Source organism: Doryrhamphus excisus, chromosome 8, assembly GCF_030265055.1.
Source record: "Doryrhamphus excisus isolate RoL2022-K1 chromosome 8, RoL_Dexc_1.0, whole genome shotgun sequence".
Lineage (NCBI taxonomy): Eukaryota > Metazoa > Chordata > Actinopteri > Syngnathiformes > Syngnathidae > Doryrhamphus > Doryrhamphus excisus.
Genome location: NC_080473.1, coordinates 7,040,531 through 7,058,940, shown reverse-complemented (window position 1 = coordinate 7,058,940; position 18,410 = coordinate 7,040,531). Strand labels below are relative to the sequence as shown.

Below are 18,410 nucleotides of genomic sequence, written 5' to 3'. Positions count from 1 at the left end.
CCACTGATCCTATAGGAGTCCGGGGATATAGGTTCTAGGTGACGGACCAGACCAAGAGTGATTCAGAAGACCCTATGAACAAGCACCAGAGGAGGGAACGCCCCTCGCCGGACCCAGGCCTGGGGTTTAGGGGTTCGTAGGCAACCCTGGTGGGCAAGCCCAGCTGAAGCCTGGGGAGGTGGTCAGGAAACGTCCCATGTTGCAGGATAGGCTTATAGCTGCCCCTCATCAGCATGGTTTCATTTTCTCTGTGAATATTATTGACACAATCTTTCCAGGAGGAGCTCAAATTGTTTCTTTTTGTGTTGAATCATCTGGAGTTCTGGTTGAAGGTAGCCTTGATCCTTCTGCAGGGATGTACTGTACTTGACTTTCCGGGCAGACTGCAGAACTTATGCTTATGCATCAGCCCAGCCAAGCATGAAATGACTCAGTTTGCATGACGCTCATTTGCATTCCCAGGTTACAGCTCAGTGGGGCACCGTGTGGAAAGTCGGGGCAACTCCATATCGTGGATCAGATCCGTCTTTTCACACAACGATGGGACGTTTTTAGACTTAGCTTGTTCATCATGCATACTTTGTTTTTTTTGTTGTTGTTGTTGGATGGTCATGGCTTTATTTTTACACTAGGGGTGTCCAAACTTTTTCCACCAGAGATGAACGGTCCACTATGATATTTTGTGGAGTAAATATGCTTTTATTTATATAACAGCATTCCGCTGTTCCGCTGCCTCGTAGCGTTGGATGAAATGCTGCATCAACTCGTGCTTTCCATTCCAAGGAATTGCACCATGCAGGGCGGCGATGGTGCCAAATCCTGCACACAATATATTCATAAGATTTATAGATCCACCTGTGGAAGGATTACGCACGTAATTAGCAAAGCCACACTGCAAATCTACTCCTCTGGAATTAGGCGAAGGCCTAATCCTCCTGTGTGATTCATTCATTTTCTTGTAATGAAATGAGACACTGTTTCATCAGCCACACGGGCTGCAAATCATCAATCTAGAGCGGACAGTATTTGTGCAGTTAAAGCCTTCCCACCATGTTCTTCCCTGTCTCTTCCCTTTCAACCATTTCTCATGTTTTCCATCAGCAGATGGAGTTTGCCGAGTCGCCATGGAGATGAATGGATCTGTCTGCATTTGTAATCTAGTGCTTAACTTTAAGCCAACAAGGATGAGAAGTCCTATTAGAGCCGTAGATGTAGTTACAGCTCTTTACTTTGCATGAGGAAAAAAAGTGGGCTAATGAGGACTGTACGGGTCCATTTGGAAATGCTACAAAAGGACGCAGTTTAAAAATGGCCGTGCAAAATAACAATTAACCTACATCAAAGCTCATGAACAAAGTAGATATTAACTGGGAAAAGGTTTTGTTGTAGTTAAAGTTGAACGTCCTCCGAGGAAGGTGACTTTATTATTTATACACGCTGGCTGGCTGCTATTTGCTGCTATTTGCTGCCATGATTTATCCCGTGCCATTTGGATTAATATCATATGATCCTGTTTGATGTTGAGAAAGCTCTGACCTTCTCCGAGGTTTTGGGGCACTTTGGCTAATGATAAATCTAATGTGTGCTTCAAACATCTCTACTCGGCCCGGAACTCCGGCGGTCTTATGGACAGCTAAAGCTGGACCTCCACTCTGCTCATTTCACCAGTTCTCAGACCTATCTTGGTGCAACCCAGACCTATCTTGGAGCTATCCAGACCTATCTTGGTGCAATCCAGACCTATCTTGGTGCAATCCAGACCTATCTTGGTGCAATCCAGACCTATCTTGGTGCAACCCAGACCTATCTTGGAGCTATCCAGACCTATCTTGGAGCTATCCAGACCTATCTTGGTGCTATCCAGACTTATCTCGGTGCTATGCAGACCTATCTCGGTACTATCCAGACCTATCATGGTGCTATCCAGACCTATCATGGTGCTATCCAGACCTATCTTGGTGCTATCCAGACCTATCTTGGTGCTATCCAGACTTATCTTGGTGCTATCCAGACTTATCTTGGTGCTATCCAGACTTATCTTGGTGCTATCCAGACTTATCTTGGTGCTATCCAGACTTATCTCGGTGCTATCCAGACTTATTTCGGTGCTATCCAGACCTATTTCGGTGCTATCCAGACCTATCTCGGTGCTATCCAGACCTATCTCAGTGCTATCCAAACCTATCTTGGTGCTATACAGACCCATCTTGGTGCTATCCAGATGTTCTCTGTTTTCTTTGGGGAAAAATTGCAATTTTCAGAGTATTTTAAATCTGCAATATTGCATTGGTACAAATATTGCAGAGATCTATGTAAACATTACTCAATATTGCTAAGTATGCTGGATGAAATATGCAGTGTCTACTACTGTACAGAGCACCACTCCAGACAATAATTGTAAACAATAGCTTTCGTTGAGTGGTCAGTTTCTATCAACCTAATCTCATTTGGCTTGTCAACCACCTTTACACTCACTTTTATGAACAATGTTGTTGCTTAATAGGTAATTACATTTCATTACTGCAGGTCCAGCCCTGCAGCAATAAAAAGAAAACAATTATTCCTTGCCTTCTTTGCTCATGAAAACACGTGCGATATACAAAATAGTTTGCAGCACGTCAATGCGACAAGAATTTCAATCCCATTGCAAGCAGTGTAAGCAAAGTAGCCCAGCACACGGAGAACAGAGTCGTACTGACATGATTGGATGAAAGGTCTTGAAACTTTCACCTCCAACAGCCCAAAGAAGCCCAGCATGCCTTAAATGTAGCTGCAGGCTTACCTGCTATAGAGACCTGTACCTTCAGGTCTAGGCCCGCCCCTGATGACCTTGCCCCACAGCAATACCAATACCGCAGCAATTCATGAGTATTGATTAGCAAAGACATGCTCGCTCATACTATTAATCTTTTTCCTGACCTCGAGTGACATAGGTTGTAGAAATCGAAAATAAAGGTGATCGCTCGATCACGGTGATCCCATCAGCAGCTTTCGTTGAAACCAAAGTCCTGCTATGACTGTTCCTTGGAGTCTGATGCCAGTGGATTTGATTTAAGGCACATCCTTAACACGGTCGGTCTACGGGGGTACGATACGCTTGCCCAACACGGTCGGTCTACTGGGGTTACGATACGTTTGCCCAACACGATTGGTCTACGGGGGGACGATACGCTTGCCCATCCCCTGACCCCCAGGGGTCTCCAAACATTTTCCACTGAGGGACACGTAGTGAAAAATGAACATGTGTAGATATGCTAATAGGTTATTGGGTTATCATTGGCTCTTTATTTTCCAAACGTTTCAGCTTTCTTCTTTAATAATAATAATAATACATTAATAATAATAAATGTCCATGTTTTAACTTTTGACCAAAATTTTACTTGTTTTTTTGTTTGTTTCTAATGTGATTTTAAATCAATATTTTATCTTTATGATACTAAAAAGACAACATTCTCTTCATTTCATTCTCGTGAAATAAGAGCACTTTTTTGAAGTAGTTGATGTAGTTGTTTTGAGTAGTTTTTATTCACATTTTCCTATTATTTCACTTTTCTTATCCTCAGCATTATGAGTTTAATCCCATAATATTTTGACTTCATTTCAAAAATTGCAGCTTTGTTCGTTTCTCATAATGACTAGGTTGCCATTTGGTTGCCATTCAGTTGCCATTTGGTTGCCATTCGGTTCCATTCGGTTGCCGTTTGCTTCTCCGCGATTCTTATAAAAGGCTTTTACCTGCACTTGTTCCTGCATTCTGCATCATGGGGTCGTCAAATTATTCGACCTATTCATCTTAATATTTTCACTTTAATCATGGAATATTCCTGCAGATTTTTGGGTAAAATCATATTTAACAACACTCGAGACAACCCCGCCCTCGCCATGGGCCACTCCATTTGCAACACAAGCGTGCGGTGCTGATGGCATTTTGAATGCACAGAGGCACGATGACGGGATCCCGAGGCCCATTGTTGAACCATTTATCAAGCATCAGCTGCTTGGTCAAAGATTTGTACACAATTCCTGGAAGCTAAAACATCCCAGTTCTTGCAGTTGGCAACATACTCCCAGACAAGTCACCCATTCAGTTGTGGGACATTTGGGATGCTACAAGGTGTTTGAGGCCAGCGAATCCCATGAATACATACGGTATTGTTGTGGCTACATACAGTACAGTAAGATCCAGCTAAGAAGGATTGCAGGCCACAGTAGCGCCCACTAGAAAGAAGAATAGCCTGCCATGGCATTTAGTTTCAGGTATGTGCTGAGATAGAGTTTGACCTTACGCATGCTGTTTCCTGAGCAAGCGTCTCTGTCTGTCCACTGCTGAGTCATGGTGACTTTGAGAATGACCTTGAAAAGCGTATTACAACTGCGTCTGCTTTAGGACTGACTATTTGTAATCCTGGTAGTAAGGCGGCCATTCCTGCAAATAGAAGCCTGGAGAGAAATAAGGTAAAAGCTGCTAATGTTAGTTGATTTCCTACATCGACACAGCATTACATTTCCCTTGGAGTTCACTGGAGTGGTATCTCAGGAATCGGCATTACAAAGGTCGATATCTGCTCAAATGAAGCGCAAAGAAAGGTGACGTGCTCCAGTCGGCATGCTTTCACTCAAATCTATAATTGATTGAAGCTGAAGGTTGTTTTTGGTCTCTGGAGTTGAAGAACGTCTGAGTTACCTTGTGCAATCTCAGTTTCTGTGACAGCCAAGAGTTCATATAGGGGATGGAATATGAACGGATGGGTAGATGGATAGACTGATAATTGAACGGATGCATGGACTTTGTAACCTAAGGGCCACTTGAAATATGTATGGAGCCACTCAAGCCCCCGTTCCCTGTTGGGATGGTCACAGCTTCTGTTTCTACTCCTGCTTCAGTCGCCACTGGCTATCACACAAGCGACTGGAATGGGGGGGTTATTTTAGCTGTATGTTCTAAATGTCGACTCACCTGACTTCTGCAAGTCACTCGCTGCGGCAGACGTCAGTGTAGTGTCCCGTCTACACTGCTACACCACGCGGTCTTAAACAATGGTGGCGTAGTTGTATTTGGGGCCTATTTTTGGATGGTCCCACCACCGTGTTTACATCCTGTTATTCATACGTCTGCGGGCCTCTGTGAGGAGACACAGCAAGAAAACAGATCATTGTAGCAGAATGGAGACTGTGGACCAAATACTGCAAATCTGTTGGACCACTGCGTGACCGGTATTGGTTAGTCCATGGCGAGTACTGTGTTAGTGGAAAAGGGCTTTTATGCTCCAACAAATGGAGTAAATGACAAATTGAATTTGACTAATATGGCGCTCTTCTACATTCAAGTGCTTTGATGCTGTTAGCGCATTTCCCTACCGATGACGCAGCATCAAGAGCAGCCAGGGTTTCAGCACCTTGCCCAAGGATATGAGGGCAGAGGATGGAACCAGCAACCTCCAAGTTCGGAGCCGACCACTCCACCATCTGAGCCAAGCACATACTATACAATATTTCCACAAATTAAAACTAAAATATGCTGCGACCCTAAGGACCCCGAGGATCAAGGGCTCTCGGTCCAGCGGTGAATAGATGACAAACTCCTATTTACACACCTTCAAGACCGTACACAACCTCAGGCCTCCGTACCTGACTGGCCTCCTCCACATCGCCACTCCAGCTGGCTTCCTCAGAGCCTCCTCCTCCATTCACCTCACCGTGCCCTCTGCCCGCCTCAGCACCACGGGGGGCAGAGCTTTCAGGCGCTTTCAGGCGCTTTCAGGCTCCAAGACTCTGGAACTCATTACCATCAGACATCCGAAATGTTGACTCACTCCCATCTTCATTTCCAGACTCAAAACTTATCTCTTCAAAATGGCATCGTCCGTCTGACTTGTTGAGGTTCTTTTCATCCTTTTATGCTTCACCTGTGTTATGTGCAGTGTCCTTGGGTTTACAGAAAGGTGCTTATTAATTCAATCTATTATATTATTATTATTATTATTACTATCATTAATTACAGCACAACTAAAAACGGTCTTAACGGGCCCGTTCAGACCAGCTCACTCCGCCCCCTCTCCTCACCCGGTGGTCCTAAGCATGGTGCAAGGCCCTATAATGGGGGACCAATGAGTGAGGGATGGCGCTGTGCAGAGAGAAGGAGGGTTCAGCACGTTTGGATTAGATTCCATGCTGCAAAAAAGCTTCACCTCACAAAAAAACAGCACTTTTATTTTGTACACTGGAGGGAAATATGGGGATTAGACATAATGGAGCAGCAGACAGAGCTCCTCGGCGGTCTGAACCCCAACAGGAATGCCCTGTGGCTGGGCAGTGTGCCGTACTTTGACAGTCAGAGTGCCCAACAAGACCGTAGCTGTTTGGCTTTAAGGCGATCGGGGTTCTGTGTAGTGGCTTGCCCTGAAAGAATGGTGGATGTTAGCGTAGGGAGCTTACACGTTATGGGTGGAGAAATTCATATAGGCATGAAAACATATCTGGCTGTGTAATTTCACACTTGATGGTTGGGTAGGCACTGCGGAGACTCAAATTTGTGTATACAAGAAATGAAAATGTCTGTTTTACATAATGGCGCCATCAGTCTAAGCAGTGGTGACCGGACTTCCTGTCTGTGGACGCTTCCTGGGGTGGGTAGGGTCCTGAGCAGTGATACGTTCACTCAAGCGTGACTTGTGTTGACCAAACAGAAGTTTGAAATTGTTTTGCAATCAAGCCAAACGCAAAGTCTTTGGCGTCATCTTCGTTCTTTTCCGTCGTCTTGTACCTGTACCAAATCAAAGCAATGTTCCTCGTCTCAGCGGGCCAATAAAATGGCCTTATAAAAACCGCAAGAGTCCAATCTAATTGTGAATCTGGAGAGCCGTGACGCCCTTAATGTCCAAGTACCTAAAGACATTGAGTTTCTGCCACATGACTAATTGGCTAATTAGAGGTTTGCTTTATTGAGTAGTCGAGCGGGTGCCAGGCTAATCCAGTAACTATGGAATGAAGAATAAACATTCTTTCCATTATGCAATATGCAGCATTCTCTTCAAGGTGTAATTACATCACACTGTCTGGCATGGAGTCCATACTTATCTCTTTATAGGGCACTCACTGAAATACTTGGAAATTTAAAAATTCAATCCTTCAGTGTTATTGGGGGCTATAAGAAGACATTTTTTCTCTTTTTACTTTTTAAAAAAGTTTCAGGTTTTGGGTGCAAATCAAGATCAAAGAAGTTACCATATACGGTTCCTTGCCCATTTAGGGTATGGAAAAGGGACAGGTCAAACTGCACAAGGTGACATCAACAGAGGTACTGTAGTTAGAATGACTGTGATCAACTTATCATGGTTAGTTTTTATGTTTGGGCCCCAAGCATCAGAAAATTGCAATTTCCAACTTCCGAATGAAGAAGGAAGTTTGATACTCTCTGGCTCACTCCTGATTGATCACAGCCCACGATGTCACTTCCTGTGACGTTGTCTGATCTTGGCTGATTGGCATGAGAAAGTCACATGACTCTGTTGCCTTGCTGACACATGGGGAAACCTGTTTTTTAACTTAACCATATATGGCTACTTGCCCTATAAAGCATGAAAACTAGCGAAATGTTGACTTGTGTCATTTTAAACATTTGATGTCATGTGTGCATGCGTCTCAGATAAAGTATGCCTTTCGGCCGTATCCAAAACAATATTTTAAAATGATCACAGATTGTATTTTGTCATGACGACAAGTGGTATTTGGGAGCTGAGGTGAAAGGCGAAACTCTGAATTTACTGGTGGATATATGTTCCTACGCTTTCCTACGATCATGAGCTTTGGGTCGTGACCCAATGGGGCCAGATGAGGGGGCTTTTGGTCAGGATGATTCGCGGGCGCCTCCCTGGGGACGCGTTCATGCACGAATAAGCCGAAGAAGATGTCTGAAGGGATGGAGAATTTTGGTGCCAGATGTATAGTGATCACCTACAGCACCTCCTGCTGGTAGTAAGGTTGCTGAAGACGTTTTTAAATGTTTGTAGCATGAAGACAATCCTGTAGCCTTGCCAACTCCAGTTAAGCAGCTATGGAACTGTGATGTCATCGTTTCACAAAATAAGCCAAGTGTTCTGACCATTTTTTGTGAAGTTTATGCCCAAAAGTTGAAAACGGTCCGATTTCGCAATGTTAATGAATCCTTCCTGGATCCAGACGGTGAGCCGGTCATCAGTTTTTCTATATCCCATTTCCGACAATCCCTGAAAATGTAATCCAAATCCATTCCGATATTTCCAAGTTATTTTGACCCAAACAAACAGATAAACGCTGGCAAAGCATAACCTCCTTGGCAGAGGTAACTATTGCAAATTTGACACAACGTTTCCTTGTGGATTGGAACAAGTGGATTGGACCACGGACAATCCACTTGCTGAAATGATCACACCGGGTCGGATCCCCGTATTGTGGATCCATCCATCCATCCATTGTGGAATGGTGAAGGACCTCTTGCTCAAAACCATTCCTAACTCTTAGTGGCTGTATCTGGTGGCTACGTGGTCCTGTGGACTTGACACACACACACACACACACACATAGGTATAGAGGCATCATGTCAGACTATGAAATAAGCATGACATTTGTGACGCCTCCGCTATTACTTCCTGTCCCCCTTCCTTCCTGACATGCCAGCTCCGACTGCCCGAGGTGAAGTGCAGAGGATGGCAATGACGTATAAAAAAAAAAAAAAGCAAAACCGTGCATCATGAATTCTTCATCGGCTTTCTGAAAGCAGCAGGTGACAATCCCCCTCCACCCCCCGAATACAAACGGATGTACAGTAGGGAGGGTGGAATCCTCCATTTTGCTTTTCATGCATGAAAGCTCTGCAGACAAACGCGAGGGTTTGGTAATCGCTGTCGGATGCTGTGCAGCCGTACTGCATGCCGAGCTGTGACACGCCGTTTGAGCTTGTAGCCCGATTTCAGAACGAGTGAGAAAGTAAAGGTCGTTGACTTTGGCACTCCCCAGTTTCCAGCTGGGTGGGAGATTTTCAGGAGGATTACAGACCGCACGCTTTCATCCGATAGTGGCGCTACATTCGTAGCCTTTTGTTAAAGCCGCGTTGTCTGGCCGCCCTTCTTTGGTTTTGCATGGATCTGTTCCAAAGCTGTCACAATATGATGCATTTTTCATCCCACCCCCTCCTCCTTCGTTTTGTTCTCCTTTAGCTATGATAATGCAGTGAAATATTAATGACAGTACACACATTCATAGTCATGGTATCCCCCAATGCTCTTTTTCTGTTCCCTCCTGTGCTTACGAGTCCTTCCCGTTATTTGGTAATCAGATCATCGTTCATATGGCGGCCAAAAGCTGCCAGTGGAAGAAGGAGGGGGCTCAGTCAATGAGATTACGGCTGTGTGACTGTTGAAGAATGTCGGCCACCTCTCCCCCAACGTCGTCAAGGACGACATAATGAATGTTAAAGCAAACCCACCTGTTGAGGGTTCTTCGCCAAAGCACCTTTAGCCAGGCTCCTTTATAAGCACCAGAGGACGTACACTGACCAACGTCGAAAGGACTTACGTAGCTCCTTCTGATTCAAAAGGAAAGGGAAATATTTTTGTGTCAAAAAGTAATATATAACAAATTTTTCAAATTGTCCGTTAATTAAAGTTAAATTTATTTCCTCACTGCTTTATGTACAGTAAGTTGGATTTCTTATTTAGAAATGTAGTATTTTTGTGGTTAGAGCATAGCAAACCTGCTCATGATCATCTTAAATACTCTAAGTAATGTTTTTAACATTGCTAGAGCTCCTAGCACCCCTATAGTCACCTTTACACTCATATTATAGCACTTAATGCCAAATAAGCCTCTACCTGCCCTTTACTTTAAATTATTGTTATTTATTCTAAATTATTTAAATTATTTGTACACATTACCGTTTACGCTGTACATTGTTGTTCATATTTGATGTCATCTATTTATTCTCCACATTATTATTTATTATTTATTATTACACGGGAGCCAGGCAACAACATTTCATTGGCAATTTCACTGCTGTGTTATTGTGCAATGACAATAAAGAAAGTCTATGTCTATTTATAACAGACATCATAAGAGAAAAGACATAAGTTTAAGACATAAACAAACAAACAACTTCATTTTTAGTTTATTAGTTTAGTTGACTTAGTCCTGAAAAAAACTTTCAACCCTGAAGCAATCAATGATGGAACTGTCGTTTCAGCCACGCCCACATCATTAAATATATAAATTGGTCATTAAATAAGTGATTAAGAAAAGCTTTCCATAGAATGATTTCATTACATTCAATTCATGGTACATATAGAAATAAATTTCATATTTGAATGATTTAGTTCATATTTTGACCATCTACTTACCTGGCGTTATATTCCATTTATGGCTTCTGGCACACGCAAAAAGTATCGAAAGCTCCGATTGGTGATGTCCTGTAACGTGGACCTCATAGCTGGTCGGAGCATCTGATTGGTCGTGAAGGAGAGATGATAGCGATACTGTAATAATACAGAGAGTGGTAAAGCACCTAAAAGCATCCATCAACTGGAAACAGGTATAACGTGCTGTGGTGAACTAATACCTGCATCGGACTGGAACAAGAGCCCGGGTTTGCTGAGACAAAGGCATGAATCACTCCTTCAAAGTCTGAGAATTTGCTCGCAGGAAGTGCTTGACCTTTCAGAGGCGCTGAAAGAAGGCAGCACTGACAGCAGTCCTCGCGCTTTGACACTACGTCGTCTTTTAGCCTGGTGCTATTGAAGAAGGAAGAAGACACTAACCATCTCATCTCCTGTCCTCTAGGTTGTGCTTTTTCGCGGCACGCCACCAGCACTTCCTGGGGAGTAGTCGGCATCCACCTGAAGGAGACGGAGATCTGAGACCCGCAATGGAGACCACAGCTTGATATTTGTGGTGAGTTGACTCCAGCAGGCGCTGTCTCACCTTCAGCGAGGGCAGAAGTGCGGTGTTAGCAGCCGATGCATCAGCACATTCCAGTCGCAGGATATGCAGATCAGAGACGGCAATTTGTTACAGGGAAGGAACTGCAGGTGGGAGCAGAACTGGGTCAGAATGGTTGCTTCATTCACGCTGCTTCGTCACCCTAACCGCATTTGTCCTCCGTTCTGGAAAATTGAAGAAAGTACAGTATAACAAATTTCAACTTTGTACACTGAACAAACAGACACCGAAGCAAAAGGAAATATCTGTTTCGTTTTCTTACAACGTTACAGCAATTTGGTTATCTTCATATGTACTAAAGTTTGAGATGTATTGCAGTATTTTCCGGACTATAAGTTGCTAGAAGTTTTTAAAAAATGTGTCATGAAGAGAAAAACAGCATATAAATCACATCAAACTATACATCAGATGGCACCAGAAGCTGAAATCAGTAAAAAAGAAAATAATAATAATAAGTACAGTGGAACCTTGGCTAGCGTCAGTTAGCGTGTTTTTCAGTAATTTGCCTCAGTTAGCATCCAATATGTTGTCATCTTGCTAATGAATCAACACCCTGCATGAGTCCAACTGTGTTCTTAATGTATTTTATTTAATCTGTCCTTGAGAGCATCCGACCAGCTAGCTAAAGAAAATGGCAAACTAAATCATTACTCGAAATGTTAACAGTCCTATAATTTTAATATTACATGAATAAAACTATTCTAAATGCATATCAATAAGAAATGAAATGGACAAAGAACATTTAAAGTTACTTTTGCCGTTCCCAAAGACACAATGGGATTTATAGAAGAAATGGATTTGGTTCAAATTCAGTACGTAAAGCACCAAAATAATATATAATTATAATATAATAATATGTGCATGATAAAGTGGAAGAGAAAACATTTTACCACATGGTCATTTAGTAACAGAAAGGTATGAGTTGTAATTTATTGACAAAAACTCGAAAATTTTGAGGAAAAAGTAAAAAAATAGAGTATTAATAAGCCATGATATTATGAACAATAAACAAACCTACATATAAACCAATTATCCACTAGGGTGGGGGTATGCTGGAGCCTATCCCAGCAGTCTGGGTGAGGGGGGGGCACACCCTGGACGGGTGGCCAGCCAATAGCAGGGCTAATCTACTTTTACTTTTTGGTAAATTAGGTTGCGGAAAATGTTATATTTTGGGAATAAAGTAAAAACAATCACGTAATCGCCTATATCACAAAGATGATGCCGTTTTTCTTCTTGGCATATCTTTCCAAAATACAAAGTTTCATTTTCCCAACGTAGCCTAGCTACAAGCTATCCTGCAAAACCTTTACTGAAGAACGCTCTTCCAAATAGCAGCTGTTTGCCGTGACCTGACTTGATTATTCATCTGGAAGTGTGGCGCCGCAAGCCCCCCTTAGGGATCTCACTATTTGGCAGGAGTGTCCCTTACTCCCACTAAAACAGATTTCTTTGCGTATATTTTGTAGCGCTTTCTGCTCAGCCCAGACTCAGTGTACTCTCTCACTGTCAGAACTCGAGAAAAGTCACTTTACTTTGCTTTGAAATATAACGGAAGTAGCTCAGCAGGTGTGAAGGAGATGTTTTTCACTATTTTTTTTTTCAAGCTCCCCTGGGAGCCTTCAAAGTAAAAGCAAAGCCGTGAAGACCTGTGCTGCCAAGTACGTGACCCATGTCGCCGTCGGAGCCTCTCGAAACATGAAATGGACAACTCAGCTCCCAATCCCAATGCTTGGACCTCATGTCTTAGAGCATGAAACTATTCATTAGCGGGCGGCACATGAGAGGGAGGGGGTTCATCGTGTGTGCTGTGTCTTCAGAGAGCAGTCAGGCGTGAATAATTGCACGGATCTGGAGTGCAGCGGGTACCTGTATCCCCGAAGCATCTGTCTGCATCATGCCAATGTACGTAGCTCACACGTCCACACTCTATTCTTAGGGAGCATTTGCTCCGAGTAAAAATGCTTGTACCTTGTGGGAGTCGGCTGCTCTGCCTACCTCCGAACCTCTGCGGTTGTAGCCTCTGTGGCCTGCTGCAGCCAAGAGGAAATTGCACAGTAATAGGAACAAAGAAGTAGAATGGCTCCCGCTTGTCCTCTGCTGGTTCAAAGCGAACAGCCCGGCAATTCTAATTAGCCAGCCTGTGTTATTGAGTTGAACGTGTTTTTTTTTTCACTCTCAGCAAACCTATAACAAGGAGCATCTAAAACAATCACACTCATCCACCATAATCCTAGGAGTGGTGCTTCTCAAATATTTTGGTGGAGCAACCTTAAACTCCTCCAGGCAGGCTGGCCATGCAACCCATGCAGATGAGCACCGACTGTAAAGTTGCAGGCTTGAATGATGAACTCATTCATTCATTTCTACCGCTTATCCTCACCAGGGTCGCGGGGGTGCTGGAGCCTATCCCAGCTGTCCACCCTGGACTGGTGGCCAGCCAATCACAGGGCACATATAGACAAACAACCATTCCTACCCACATTCATACCTACGGTTACACTTTTTTCTACTACCGTTGTCATCACTCTATCATGTTTTTTTTTAATGTATTGATTAATAAATCCTATATATAATACAGCCTATTTTGCATCAAAAATAGGCATTTTCAAGCAACTTTTACGTATTATATAAGACATTCAGAAGACACGCTGATAATTACTATTCAATACTGGTCACTAGGCGTCAGTTATGTTACATTAGCAACTGCAAGAAGAAAAAAAAGTAAAGTATAGGGGTGTTATTTAAATTCTAGATGGCTCTAATAGTGTTAAAATCGTATTTAGAAGTTGTAAACAGTTCTTTTGTGCTCTAAAAGTCAAAATATTCCTTTTTTTAATGAGGAATGCCACTTTGTGGAAATTCACTTTTAAAGGTTGAGTCTGGAACCAATGAACCGCAATATACGTGTGACGACTGTACTTATATTCAGGTCAATATGCTTCTTTGTTTGTTACGGACCTGCCAGGACACACGCCAAGTCATGTTCTGTAGGAAGATTGCTGCATGTTAAAATCACCCATTTCTACGTCAGGACACAACATCAAGATTTACTAGATGGCAGGACAATTACATTTAGTGAGATGATGCCAAAAAGGAACTTTGGAGGATCTTTAAATATGTGCATATATTTACTTTGAGTCACTATTTGCTCTCAACTTTTCATCATCCTGAAAATAACATGCCTATGAACAGATGGCCCCGCTAACACAAATACGGTGCTACACGTGATGTTTGCTCTCTGATTGAGATTCTAGTTAAAGTTTTTCTATGTTGACAAAAGGCCCGTCTTCATGAACAAGGGACACCGATGCGTTTAATGGACGGCATTCTGAATGCCAGATATACCGTGAAGAGGTCCTGAGAACATCACTATTCATCCACGACCATCACTTCATGTCGTAGCATGATAAGGCGCTGCCCCGTGTGGCCAGGATCGGAACACACAAAAACAGACATGAAACAAGACCCAATTATTTTTAAATGTGACTTTGTATTTCACGCCAATGGGCTAAGCACCATTTCTTTGGATAGAATATTTTCCTTGTGATTTTTAAGAGTTAGGTCTGTTTGTAAAATGCTGTTTATTATAAGGTAAGATTATAACCAAGTCTTCTTATGAAATTCATCTATTGAGATCAAATTTGCTTTTTGAGGCTAGATTTAAGCAAAATATTTCCCCATAGAAAAAACAACCATTCGCCGGATTGTAGGCCAACATGCTAACCACTCAGACAAGGTTTAATTCTAGCGCCATGTTACCATATTTGGTTCCATGAAACCTATTTCGAATTATATGGATGGGACTTTCTGATTTAAAATAATGTGTGATTGTGTCTAAAATTTCCTTCATTTTTTGTCTTGTAAATTCACGTGTTTTTAGATGTATTAACTAGATATAAAAAGTAATCCGTGGTTTATTGTGGTTAATTGGTTTCAGACCCGAATTTCCCTAAAGTAGGACTCAATAGACTAATACTAATAAATAGAATTAAAAAAAAAGGACAAAGAAGCCAAAAACAAACCACTTCCACACAGAATGAGAGGAGAACCTTTTTCACTCCAACTCAGCTGCGGCATGTCCGCTCAGTAGCCGGTCCCCATGCGGTGTGAAAGGTCGTGTCACTGATAGCGGTTAACTGGTTCCACACACGATAAACGAACTTGTTGATTAAGAGCAATTTGTTTTGTTTTCTAACACCTAGCCGCCCTTTCAAGTGTACCTTAATCCAGGCTGTCAGGTTTAAGGAGTAGCCGTCGGCGCAGCGACACGACTCCCCTCCACTTCACGGCTGCGTGCACAAAATGATGCTAGCCTTCAGCTTGGAAATGCCGTGCTCTCAGAAGATAGCGAAGCAAGGTTTTCAGGATGGCGGCCCAGACAGAGGAGGAGGGATCAAGTTATTAGCCTTCTGTATTCAGCATTCCGCCGGTGCCGCTGTTCCCATAAGTCTGCCTTCTTCTGCCTCGTGTTCTGTGGCCTGCTCCTCTTGTCAACGTCATCTCGCAGCCTCACAGCTTGTGTGTCCCGGAATATCAAGTGTTGGAGACGAGCAGCGCCTGGTGATGTTCTCGGGGGTTAACGGCGCTCGTCTCCATGCTCTGCATCTCTGCAGCTAACCACGAATGTAGCCTTCCATTCCACTACATCCCGTCTACTTTTGATCATTTTGTCTAACAGGCTGACACTCTGAAGGAACACAAGAGGAAATATGGTAAAAATCAATACAAGCATAAGTCAGATATAATATATTTGTAGCTCAAACGGAACGTTCTCTCTTATTTGTTTCCACTTTGAAGACTATGTCTCATACATCATGGTCTTCTTTTCTGCTGGCTTATTACCTACAGTACGCAGAAAAGCATTGTTTCTACCGGCTATGATTTGCAATGTGAAATGATGCAATGCGGACGCAAGGAAGCTCACCACGTGCACACTCGTTCTCCTTCTCATTAGCCGCAGTTGAGTCTAAGAATCCATTTACATTAATATCCAAAAATAGCATCATCCGGTTTTTGCTTCAGCGTAAACAAGCCTCTCTCCCAGAGCGGGAAAAGCTGAGAACCTCTCACACGGGTGTCAAGCCTCGAGTTCAGGCAATAACAAGAGCTGTTACATTTACTTATGAGATGCACGCTTGTTCTACTGCGGTGCCTTAGTTAAAAAAAAAGTTGTGTCCCAGTACTCACCGTGTTGTGCATGTCAGAGCACCGCTGGAGGCATTCACAGGCATCTTTTACCATGCAAAGCAGGACTCAAGATAGAGCTAGCCCACATCTGATTTATTGGTTTGGTGATGAAACGTCTCAAGACTGCTGCCCTTTCTTCAATCAGTTAATCTCCTGTCAATCGCATTATCATTAGGGATGTGCAGTGAGCTTCATGGCTGGTGCTCTTGCCTTTTAGTCAAGCATGTGGGCAAATTTGTACCGCTGCAGTACAGATTTAGGAGCATGCCAACACGATGTAGCACCTTTAATGCAGGAGGAACTTTCGTGGTGCAACCACCTCTGACTTCATATCCGGCATGTGGTGGGCACCCGTCAGTCTCGGCACTTTGCCGGTTCGGCTGTCCAATGAGCGCACAAGCTGACCGTGTCAAGCTGAGGGACAAATGCCGGCACTGTGTCTCCTCTCCGGGATGCCGAGGGCACAGAAGAGGAGGTCGGCTACATCGGTCATTGGTCCATCAATGAAACTCTCTGATTGGTCCTCATCTGTGCCAAGAAAAGTAGACATTTTTCAACTTTATGAGATCGCGTCTGGACGCCTCCATGGAGAGGTGTTCCGGGCATGCCCAGCCGGGAAAAGGCCCAGGGGCAGACCTAGGACACGCTGGTGGGATTATGTCTCACAGCTGGCCTGAGAACGGCCTGGTGTCCTCCCGGTGGAGCTGGAGGAGGTGGCCGGGGACTGGGAAGTCTGGGCTTCCCTACTGAGACTGCTGCCCCCGCGACCTGGACCCGGATAAGCGGAGGAAGATGGATGGATGGAATGGAAATTGCGTCGCAAGTTTTATTAACTGTGATTAAATGCGATTAACTATCGGTTGACGACAGACAAAATGTGATTAATTGTAATGAAATATGTAAATGGACAGTCCCGATGCATATACTGTATACACACATGTACAGTATATACCATATATACTGTAGTATATATATACTGTATATGAACACCACTGATCTATGGTTGTATTCCCTCCCGTTGTGGTACAGTTGCAGGGGGCATTCCACATGGGAGGCAATCATCCCATTTTGCCGTGAATGAGTGAATAATCCTGTTTTTGATGACTGAAGTCATGTCTGGAGCTTCTCACAATGAGCCCACTGGAGTTGGTTGTCCGGGGAATATGTGCTCTTGTGGCCAAATGAAACATTCTCTCAATTCAGGTCTTTCATGGGAATGGAGTATGCTGCACATTTAAGGGTCTATTTATAAACATCAGCTCCATGGAATACACCTCTCCCACCTCCAGCAAGGTAGTCCGTGTGCTCTGATTGGCTTTCATCACCAAGCGTTTGGGTCTGAGCAAGCTTGCGCTCGGCGGTGTGATGTGCTGTATCACTTCACAGAGGATCCATGTTGTTTGCTGCTAGCCGGACCGGACCTAGCCGGGACCACAGCTCCTGCAATTGTCTAGAAAGCGAGCTCCCCAAAAGAGACCTGGCAGGGTCCTCGCTCCCATCTGCCCGCCCCGCCACAGATCCCAGTCCGCCCGCCTGAGATTACACTAGCGTCCAATCTGTTACTGTAATTCACTTTGGCTCACGGGCGGGAGGAAAGCGAGGAGGAGGCGGAGCTGCACATGAGGCAGAGATGTTCTAAGTGCTCCTGGCAGCACAATGAGCTGGCTTGGATGGAGCATTATGGACAAGTCGCCTGGGCAGAGCTACTCTAAAGTGCAGTAATAGCACGGAGTGGCATGGACGGTATTGGTGGTGTGTGTTAGCGGATGGCGGGAATAGAAAGCCATTTTCAAACGTCATGTGTTCTGCTTTATGGATGCATTATTGTCATTTGGCTTCCGTCAGTCAGAATACCTGAAACAAATCATCCAAGCGTGTATTATTCATCAACCTGCTTGTGGTGGCCGCTCATTAGCTGCTGATACCTTCATTTTGGTGTTTGTCATCCGTGGAAACATCACACGCCTGCACATGCCGAGAAATGAATATCTGAATTCAAATGACTTCTTCATTTTAAAACGGTTTCAAATGTGTGTCCTCATTTCAACCAAGACGTGTCCAGGTTGCCAGCTACTGAAAAACTCTGAACTAACAAGACCTGAAGAAAGCATGTGGAACAACCCGCACAATACCATACATGTGGGTTGAATATGAATATTAAATATGCAGTAATACCTTGTTTATGGCAGACCCGACCATGATGGTATGGCTGTTTATTTACACAGTGCTCCCTCATTTGTCATGGGGCAGAG

General features: G+C 43.7%; 1 protein-coding gene across 4 annotated transcripts in view; it reads left to right on the top strand.

Moving 5' to 3' along the window:
• lrfn1 (leucine rich repeat and fibronectin type III domain containing 1) overlaps positions 1–18,410 on the top strand; it is a 183,411-nt gene that overhangs the window by 143,895 nt on the left and 21,106 nt on the right. For all 4 annotated transcript variants that reach the window (XM_058079190.1, XM_058079188.1, XM_058079189.1 and 1 more), the window contains one exon: positions 10,810–10,920. The gene's annotated coding sequence lies outside the window, so the exon portion shown is untranslated. The remainder of the gene's footprint in view (positions 1–10,809; positions 10,921–18,410) is intronic.